Raw genomic sequence first — 10,108 nt, forward strand, 5'->3', positions numbered from 1 at the left:
CAGCTGCCCTGCCAGACGAGGGCTACACTATGAAGAGGCCCTGGAAAAATCAGCAGAGCTGCTCAGCTAGCCCACAGGATTGCCCAAAACAAACTGTTGAGGTTTTAAGATTGGGGAAATTTGTTCTGAAGCAAAGCTAATGAATTGGAAGTAAGTTATCCACCTTTTAGGGAAAGCCCAGATAAAGGAGACATTGAAATGAGGCTAGAAGTAGATTAAAATTTAGAAGTAGAATTAAAATTTAGAAGTAGATTAAAATTTAGAATATCTGATTCTGAGTGCAGTGTTCTTTTCATCTAAAAAGTTCTTTAGCTTTCCCAGATTTCACTGCCATCTTAACCTAAACTCCTCATTATCCTAAGGTAACCTCTGAGGATTCCTAAACCTCAAGAAACCCTATGAACTAGGCTGCATTTAATAACTCAGCTATTAGCTGGGGCTCTAGACACTCCCTTAAGGGAAATAGAAACTGAAAATCTTTAGAAAGTTTTCAGCCGAGGCTATATATTTTTAATCCTTACTGTCGCTCGCTCTTTGGAAAAAGAAAGTTGAAAATTGGTGGTGAATATGAAGAAAAGACTTGCAATGTGCATAGGGTTAAAGGCTTAAAAAAATACCCCCAATCGTAACAACCACTTTCTGTGTAAGTCAAGTAAGTGTTGACTGATTCTATCAATTTGTACGTCCAAACAACTTCCAGATGGTTCTAATAATGGGAAAAGTATCTTATATTTGATCAGTGACTTTCAGTTTACAAAGCAGTTCCACATCTGTGTCCTCATTCCAGCCTCACAGTGGTGCCTGCCAGGATGACAGGCTCGGGCCACTTGTTCCATTTTCTAGATGAGAAAATGGAGTCCCAGGAAGAAGTGACTTGCATAAGCCCAATGAATAAGCAAGCGGGAGGGCTAAGGTAAACCAAATCTTCTGATTTCATGCTTAATATTTTTTGTGCCCCATTGCTTTTATTCTTGTCCACAGAGTTCTTAACAATATCCTCTATTCATTTCCCTATTGATAACAATAATGAAAGTAGCAACAATTTTGTAGCAAATGTAGATGATAGGGATACAAAAAAGAGGTGGAACCACAGGTAAGGAGACAAATCCCTACAATAATGATGATAATATTTCCATTCATTTAGTGCTACATGTCTAATCTTGTTTTGAAGGTCTTATATATCTGACTTTATTCTCAAACCAATCCTTTATGGCTTGTGTTGCTATGAGTAGTATGATCATCGTACAGATGAGGAAACTAAAGCATCAAGATATTTCAAGGAATTCCTACTACAAGCACAGCTTGGCAATGGTAGAGCTGAGATGGTACCTTTTAGAGTTAGCTATGGAAGATGGGGAGGAATTTTTCTGGGAGAAAACCTGGGAGGCCTTCATCGAGGACAGTGTGTAAGGACTAGAGGATGAGGCAGCTTGGGTTTCTCAGGATCCATGGACAATGTGATGGGTAGGTGGTAGGTCAGACCATGGTGTGGTCAGCAGAACCACAGCAGTTCAATATGGGGAAGCTTATGTGAAAGTATTACCACACAGAGAGATGCATAAATACACAGCTACCAGGATAATTGCAACCCAAATTCTTGCATAACAATGGGTGGTGCTGGTATTTACCACTCCCCATCACCTCAGCACAGCTGAGCTCAGCCAAGCAGAGCAAAACTGCTGTTTGTCTTTTTCAAGTTCAGCTATGTTCTTGAGGTTGGTTCTGTATGCTTTGGCTGACTCCCATTTGTGCTGTGGGTGCCAGAGTTTCATGCTAGTCCCACCTGATGGGCCACTTCTCAGTATCGCTGCTAATTATCATTATTATTGAGAATTTTAATTAGCATAATTACCACCAACATACACTTTGATTAATAGTCATTAACAGTAATTTCTAAGTTTCATTATTATAGTTGTGATTTAATTATTTAATTGATATAACAATTAATAATAACTTAGATTTATATGGAACTTGATAGCTTGCAAAGTGGTTTCAAATATAAAATCGCATTTGATCCACCTCGAAACTTAAGGTAGTGGGCAGGCTGTAGATTATTAGCCCTGTTTTATAGACAGGTGAGAGAGAGGCTGGAATTCATTCATTCATTTTGCCTCCCAGTCTGCTTCTTCCTCCATTGCACCATCTGCAATTGCTTGGAGTTTCACCCCAAGGTGCAGACTTCCTGCCTCGGTGGCATGTCTCAGTTATTATTCTAGCCACAGGGAGCCAGCATGGTTCCAATCGGGGTTTCAGTTCTGCTCAGCTCCATATAAACTGGGTGGCTTTGAGAAAACCACTCAGCTGCCCTGAGCCAGAGTTGACCCTTGTGTAAAAATGGTGATGGCAGCTGCTTATGAGAAAGGCAGAGGCAATGTGTAGAGTAGCAGCAGTAAATGACAGCCATCATTATGATGTCCAGCAGTACCCGTGGCAGGTAGCTCTTGTGTAACTGCCTCCAATTGAACACCCACAAATGCTGTGGAGAAGAAAACAGATCGTCTTCCTGGCTAAGTACAGTCTGGCTGATGGCCCTGATTTTCTCAAATACCTACCCTCTTTATGTGATGTTTTATATCCAATAGTCAGTCTCTCTCTCTACACCTCTCTCTCTCTCTCAGACATTCCTGTGCTGGGAACAAAAGCTGAGACCACAAGCACCCTTATAATTGACTTGGCTTTGGTGTGTAATTGGGCCTTGTAGGTGGAGAAAAAACCCACCTTGTATTGACATCTCTATGTATGATTTAGACATTTTGAATATTTTATTTAATCCACAAAAAGAAACCACATGGAAAACGTATTGGTCTTCGCATTTCACATACACAGAAACAGGTTGTGAGTAAGTGATTCCCCAGCACTACTAAAAAGCTAAGATGAGCACCTTTGGAGTTTGAACACAGGTTGCTGTGGCTCACAGAGCTTGTGCCCTTAACACATCACCTGATACAAGTTCCTGTTCAACCCTCTCTCTCTAGGTCTGCCAGAAGAGCCTGAATCCCTGGAGTATGTGAGGTCTGGTGAGCGATCTCTTATCTCACTTCTGCAGTCTGCCCTGTGTGGTTCCGTGCCACCCTCCTCTCCCGTGGCCTTTGCTGTGCTGAGCTTGTCCAGATGCCTGCGAAGTGGGCCAAGTGTAGACGCTGGTGTGATGACATCTAATCGGCTGGCAGACACGGCTCTGTCTTGGCTAGTACTTGGCAGAGCCTTCTACGCTTTCATACTGATGTTGTAGGCATTGCTGGCAGCACCTCTACATATCTTTGCAGAAATAGATGAAGCCAGTAGACTTAATAAATAACTCAGTGTTCCTACCAGATGTCCCAGAACTATTCATTTGAGGTTGGTGATCCTGTCTCCTTCACTGAGAAATGTGTCCCCACTAATCATTCAGGTGATTTGCTGTGTACCTGCTAAATGCTAAGAAAGGTGCTGCTTACTTCACATAAGTTATCTCCAAGCTGCACATCATTCTGCAAGGCAGCTGCTAGCACTCAGTTGAACATTTAAAGACATGGAAGCTGGGGGCTGGCACTGAGGTGTAGTGGGGAAAGCTTCCACCTGCAGTGCCGGCATCCCATATAGGTGCCGGTTCAGTCCCGGTTGTTCCACTTCCCATCCAGCTCTCTGCTATGACCTAGGAAAGCAGTAGAAGATGACCCAAGTGCTTGGGCCCCTGCACCTGTGTGGGAGACCTGGAAGAAGCTCCAGGTTCCTGGCTTTGGATTTGCCCAACTCCAACCATTGTGGCCATTTGGGGAGTGAATTAATGGATGGAAGATACCCCCCCCCCACCTCTGTAACTCTACCTTTCAAATAAATAAATAAGGCTTTTAAAAAAATTTAGACCTGGAGGCCAAAAGAAGCAAAGCAATTTCTCAAGATCACACAGCACAATGTATAGCTACATGTAATGTAAAAACCATTAACTTACTTTTCACATCATTTCCTATGAACTTTTTGAAGTACTCTTGTACCTGGCTTTGGAATCAGCGTCCATGATTTTGATCTGCTTCTACCACTAACCAGTGTTTTCCTCATCTCTAAAGTGGAGTTCTACCTGACGTGTGGCCCCTGGTGGGTGTTCAATCTACAGGATTTCTGTCTCCCTCTCCTTTTGTGAATCTTAGTATAATGCAGGTGAACAATACCTCAGAAGAGCTGTTTGAGACTTTGTGAATAAGCTTTATGCAGAATCAGGTATGCAGTGGGGACTGTATAAAAGATAGCTGTCACTGTGTCACTGTCATGATGATATAGACACAGATCCTGGAGATGTGGTGGATGAGAGTAAAAAGGTGATGATGTTTGAAGGTTATGCAGAAGTCAAATTATGGAGCATGCTGGTCATTAATTTAGAATTTATTATATGGCAAATAGGGAGCCACAGAAGATTTGTAAGTAAGGCTGACAGGTTCAGACCTGTGCTTTATTATTTATTTTTTTCATATTTTTTCATCAAACATATTATTTTTAAACCAGTTAATTTAATATTGAATTGCAGAATTGTCTAGTTCTTAAAATAGTTTGCTTGTCTATTGTCATTTTATTTGAAAGAGAGGGAGAAGAGAGATCTTCTATTTATTGGTTCATTTCCCAAATCCTGCAGTAGTAGCACTGGACCAGGCTGAAACCAGGAGCCTGGAACTGGATCCAGATTTCCCACATGGGTGACAGGGAGTCAAGTACTTGAGCCATCACCCACTAGGGGGACATCAGCTGGGAACAGGAGTCAGAAGTGGAGATAGGATCCAAAACCCTTACACTCCAATACGGGATGCAGGCATACAATTCAGTATTTTCCCCTTCAAAGTGATTGTTTCTGAATGTAATTTATGTTTCCTATCAGATGAATAAAATTTATGCCCTCCCTGAAAAAAGATTTACACTCCTTGAAATTGCTTTTCTTTACCCTGAATTTAGTGCTTGCCCATTCACAGCCCCAAATGTTCTGAGGCCAGGTAACTGCCTAGAATCTCTCCAGACCTGTGTTTTAAGAGCCTCCTGCCACTCTTATGGAGGTGAAGGGCTGGTTGAGAAACAGTCCAGCAGCAGAGGTGTGACACCCTGGGCGAAGGCTGTGACACATTGCTGGGAAAGAAGATACAGGCTGCGGCCCTTCTGAGGAGCCCACCCCTTGCCTGGTGCCTGATTGTGTATGTTTAGGATGGTGCCACAGCTCCTAGTTTGGGCAAATTTGTAGCTGATAGGCCATAAACAAAATGTTGGCTGACAGGGGCTTCCCATAAGGGTAGTGTAGCTCTTTTCAAAGGACGGAGCTCACTGCACAGAGCACGCGTCTGTCTAAGGAGTGCCATCTGAGACAGGGGTAATCAGGACCGCACAGCATGAGAACGTTGAGCAGAAACCAATTAGAATTCAATAGCACTGAACCAGCGAAATGAAAAATAAGCAGAAGCCAGGTGGTGTCAGTGCAGAATGAGCAAAGCGAACAATGTTTATGCCTGTTGCAAAAATCCAAGAGGAGCCCAACATTGGGATCCGGGATGAATTAACTCTATTCCTCAGTGAAATGCCGTCCATCTGCTGTTCTACAACACATACATAGCCTGAAATATTTGAATCTGCCTGCCTATTGGCTCTGATTTCAAAGGGCAGATTTTACTTTTAAATACAGACAGCCTCAAATCATGACATCCTGGGATTATGAGAAAAAAATTAGCTCATATTTATTTTGCATGAACTCTTTTTTCTAAGCACTTTCACTTGAAGCCTCAACCTCACGGACATACAAGTGGACTAAGCAGGAATTCATATTATCATTTTGCACATAACAAAACTGGAGCACAGAGAGATCCCGGCCTTCTTCAAGTCCCACAACTTGACAGTGGCAGAGACGGATTCCAGGCTTTGGCTCTGCTTGTTCTGGTCTTTCCTTTTCTGCTGGTCTCCATAACACATGCAAGTGCCTGCAGTTCCACAAGCTGGTCACATTTTCTCTTACCAATGACTGGATCTCTGCACACTCTGCTTCTTGTATGTACACTATCGATCTTTCATCTGTTGAAATCTTATGTGTCCTTCAGGTCCCAGCTTCAATGTTACTTCTTCCAGACTCCATCTCCAGTCTGTGTCCAGAGTACGGTGTTTTACCCTATCACACCCCTGAGTGGCTCTCTATTACTGGTTGCCTGCTTTCCTTCTCCCTCCCCATGCGACTTCTTCCATTTCCCGGAGCTTATCCCCAGCTTTTACCCCAGTTTTCCTTACTTAACACTTCTTCAGTGACTCCCTCCCTGACTTCAGTGACGATACCAGCTTCCCTCTTCCCAACCCATTTTACCCGCTCCATTGTACTGCTTTTCATAGCATTCATTATAGTGTGAATGTCTTTCTCAAACTCTGTTTCTGCTTTTTTGCTCACCCTTTTAGCATCAGCACCTTGCACGCAATTGGCACTTGAACATTATTGCTTGGCTCTCAGGTGGAACCAAGGACTCCGAATGCCCTGCGTCTAGCACAAGGACACAGAAACCTACTTTCCATTGCTCCATGCTGCCTGCCAAATCATGGGCACTTGGTTTTAAATCAAAAGGCTTTTGTGGAACACAGGACCACACAGTGGCAAATATTATGATAGTTCCATGATGATTAGATTGACAACTGTGGAGTGATAAGGAAAGAGTGGAAGTTTGGGAATCAGAGTTCTGGGTAGGAGTCCTGACTTGGCTACCTAGTTTATGTATGACCTTGGGCAAGCAATATGGCCTTTCTGAGAGTCAGTCACTCCTCTGTACAAAGACAAAGAGAGATGGTAGTGAGAATATGACATGCTGTGTGTCCTGCAGAGCAGACAATGAACTGTGCCTGGTATCACCTGGAGAGTGCCTCACCATACATGGCCAGTTTGGCCTTGACATCTGGGTGACCTTCATCCTTTTTTGGCTCTGCTTGCCTTGCATTGTTGTACCTCCTCACAGGCAGCAATTTTTCCTTCAGCTTAATCCATGGATTTTCCATGAAAGATTGTTTACTGAACCAGAACCACTTTGGCTCTAGGCACCAAGGGTCAACATGTCCCTGTGAAAGAAGCTGAGATGGGAATTCTTTCCACTCTAAGTGCCCAGAATTAAGGAGGATCCAAAATGATTAGAGCCCCAAGCGATCCATAGGCTTCAAGGTGAGTTGTAAAAGAGAGAATGGCTCATTATGGGTTTTACTACTCCAGGTTCCAAGGAGGATGCGGAAGCTGCATCCAGGCCACCAACTGTGTGCAGGTTTTTATTATCAAGTAAGTCTCTCCCTGGCTTACTCTAGCCAGGGCCTATTATACCACACCTCTGTGCCTTTGCCTGGGATTTTTTTTCCTGTCCAGAATAGAAAAAAGAAAACAGCTTCCCCACATGACAGACTCTTGTACTTATTTATAGAAGGCAACTAAAGTCAATAAGGAGCATGGGTTTAGGGATGAAACTCACCAGGGTTTGAATCCTGACCTGGCCATCTACTTGCTGTGTGGGAAATTCACTGTAACTTCTCCAAGCCTGTTTCTTCATTGCAAAAAAAAAAAAAAAAAGGCTAGTAATGGTACTAAGAGGATTGCTGTGAAGTTAAATGAGACGCTGCCTGTCAGGTGTTTAGCACATTGTAATACCAAATAAATGATAGCAATCTTTACTCACTGTTGGTTCCTGGCTGATTCAAGCTCTCTTTGCAAACCATAGTCTCAGGTGTTTGCTTCAAAATTCCCAGTGCTTCTAGTCTACCTCTGCTTCTGAGCACTTAACACACTCCAGTGTGGCAGTCCTCATCCAAACCGTCTTCAGCAGCCCTGGGTTCATTTTGATACTAAGCAGCTTGTTGTAGGACCTAGGTCCATCTCCTCTCCCACTTCTCCCAATTCATAAAATGAAGCAATTGGGCTCTCCTGTATGGTCTCTTACAACTTCAAGCCTTCTTAAAACCTGACCTGAATTACGATGGGATGCCAATCCCACCCATCTCCCCACCCCCAGCCTCCGCTTCCCGAATCACAAAAATATCTTTCCTTCTGGAACATTTATTATTTATACACCACTGAGCCTCGATTGGTCATTTTTCAAAAGAGTGGCACAAAGTGAATTCTCCATCAGGGGAAACAAACGACTGATTGAAAGGGATTTCACGCCTGAATGCTCCCATTCTGCTCCGGCCTGGACATCGTGGCTGCTACCCTTCTGTACACTGTGGAGGGAGCTGGGGTTTGTCACTTGCACCAGATCCTGGCCTCTCGCAGAGAACCTCCAGAGGAGGCCTCCGCGGTTACCGTAGAAACGTCTTCCTTCGCGGATTGCAGACCCACAAGGCTCAGGCAGCCACGGCCCAAGAGGGGCCTTGTTTAAACAGGAAAGAGCAGACAGTTTAATGGGTAGCTTTGCAGCTCAGATTCCTACACAGTTTACAGTAGTTGGAGTAATAAAATTCATAATGAATGTTTCTTTATTTTACTGCTAACTTTTAATGTTTGTTTTCTTCTTTTTTTTCTTTTGTTTTGTTTTTCCTGAACGCTATCCAACTGACGGTAGGTAGGAATGATCTTTATTTTTGTTCATTTTTATTTACTAGAAAAGTAACACTGAGAAAAACTGTGCTTTATGTACGTTTATCTCATTTATTCTTCATGATATTTCTGTATGCAATTATTATGTTGGAGAAAGTGAGACTCACAGAGCTTAAGACACCAGCATGGGACACAAGGCTATTTGTAGGAAATGGAACTTTCAAATGAATAACCACGAAAAATCCATTCTGGCATCATTAATAAAGTATGAGTTAAATGTGGAATTTTCCATAGGTAAACATTTGTAATTTGACTCACAGAGAAGTGTACCATCTAGCTTGCAGGTACATTAATAAGTTACTGGCTTGAGGAGACTGTCAAAGAAGCCAATTATTACACTTTCCTTTGAAGAATTTGTCCTTTGTTGCCTTTGGAGACTTGATTCATCCTCATAATTTGTCAAGAAGCATACATTGCAGAGGTGAGTCAAGCTAAGATCTAGAATAGTCACCAAACAACCTTTATACAAGGACACTTCAAAATTTCATGGAAAAGGAATTCAAAGTTTATTTTGATGCAAAACATTTGAAATCTATACATACAAGTGTATCAGGTGCTTTCTCATGCAACCTTATTTAACTAGTAATAATCCTATGAATAGATACTGCCATCCCCATTGTACTCATACCCAGAATGGTGAAAGGAGTTACTCAAAGTCAGTGTCAATTTTCTCTGATTTCCAAGTTCAATGCTTCATTGGCCCTTCACCTTGTGTCTCCCCAAAGGGAATTCTTCTGAGAAAAATGAAGATCTATCAGTCAAGGTAGATGGTATTTCTTTAAATTTTAGGGGCAGGTTATCTATTAAGGACTTGGGCCTGAGCTAGAAAGAATGTTCCTGAAATTCTGAAGATGAATTGGTAGATGACGGTAGTGATGAGTGAGCAACAATATCTAGATGGAGACTGAACTCTTTCCCTCACTCATGGAGCAGTAAAATAGAACCACCTGAAAGCCAATTATTGCCTTGGGAAAGTCCCCAGACAGAGCCAGGTAGCTGTGGGACATCACGAACCGGAAGGACTGCCTGGACCCAGAAGGGCAGGTAAGTTAAGTCAGTAGAGGGTTTTATCAGGTTACGGAGAGTTTGAATGGCAGAGGCTACCTTACAATAAGAAGAGTACCCATCCTCTACTGTGCTCACTAAGCCAAGCACAGGACAGTTTCAGAGAGGTGTGGGTGAGGAGGGAAGAGACATAAAGGAGAGGTCAAGAGACAGTTGCTGGGGAGAGGATGCATAGGGAGGTGTGGAGACACGGTGGTCAGGAAAAATCTGATGTATTTCACAGGCCAGAGTGGATAGTAAATGGTAACTAATACTTGTCAAATGGATGAATTATTGAATGAACGACCAAACCAACAAGGGTGAGATGGTAAGGAGCAGAGCACAGCCACCAGGAGCACCATGCACCTGTGCACAGTTACCAAGAGGGAGGCATGTTGGCCTCCCCCGGCTCCCTGTTCTGTCCCAAGTCTCTGTCCAGAACAATCCTCAGTCCCCCATCAGAATCAAGCAGTAGACACCTGTTTAGCCTTCCAGACTCTACCTCTT

This window comes from Oryctolagus cuniculus, chromosome 7, assembly GCF_964237555.1.
Source record: "Oryctolagus cuniculus chromosome 7, mOryCun1.1, whole genome shotgun sequence".
Classification (NCBI taxonomy): domain Eukaryota; kingdom Metazoa; phylum Chordata; class Mammalia; order Lagomorpha; family Leporidae; genus Oryctolagus; species Oryctolagus cuniculus.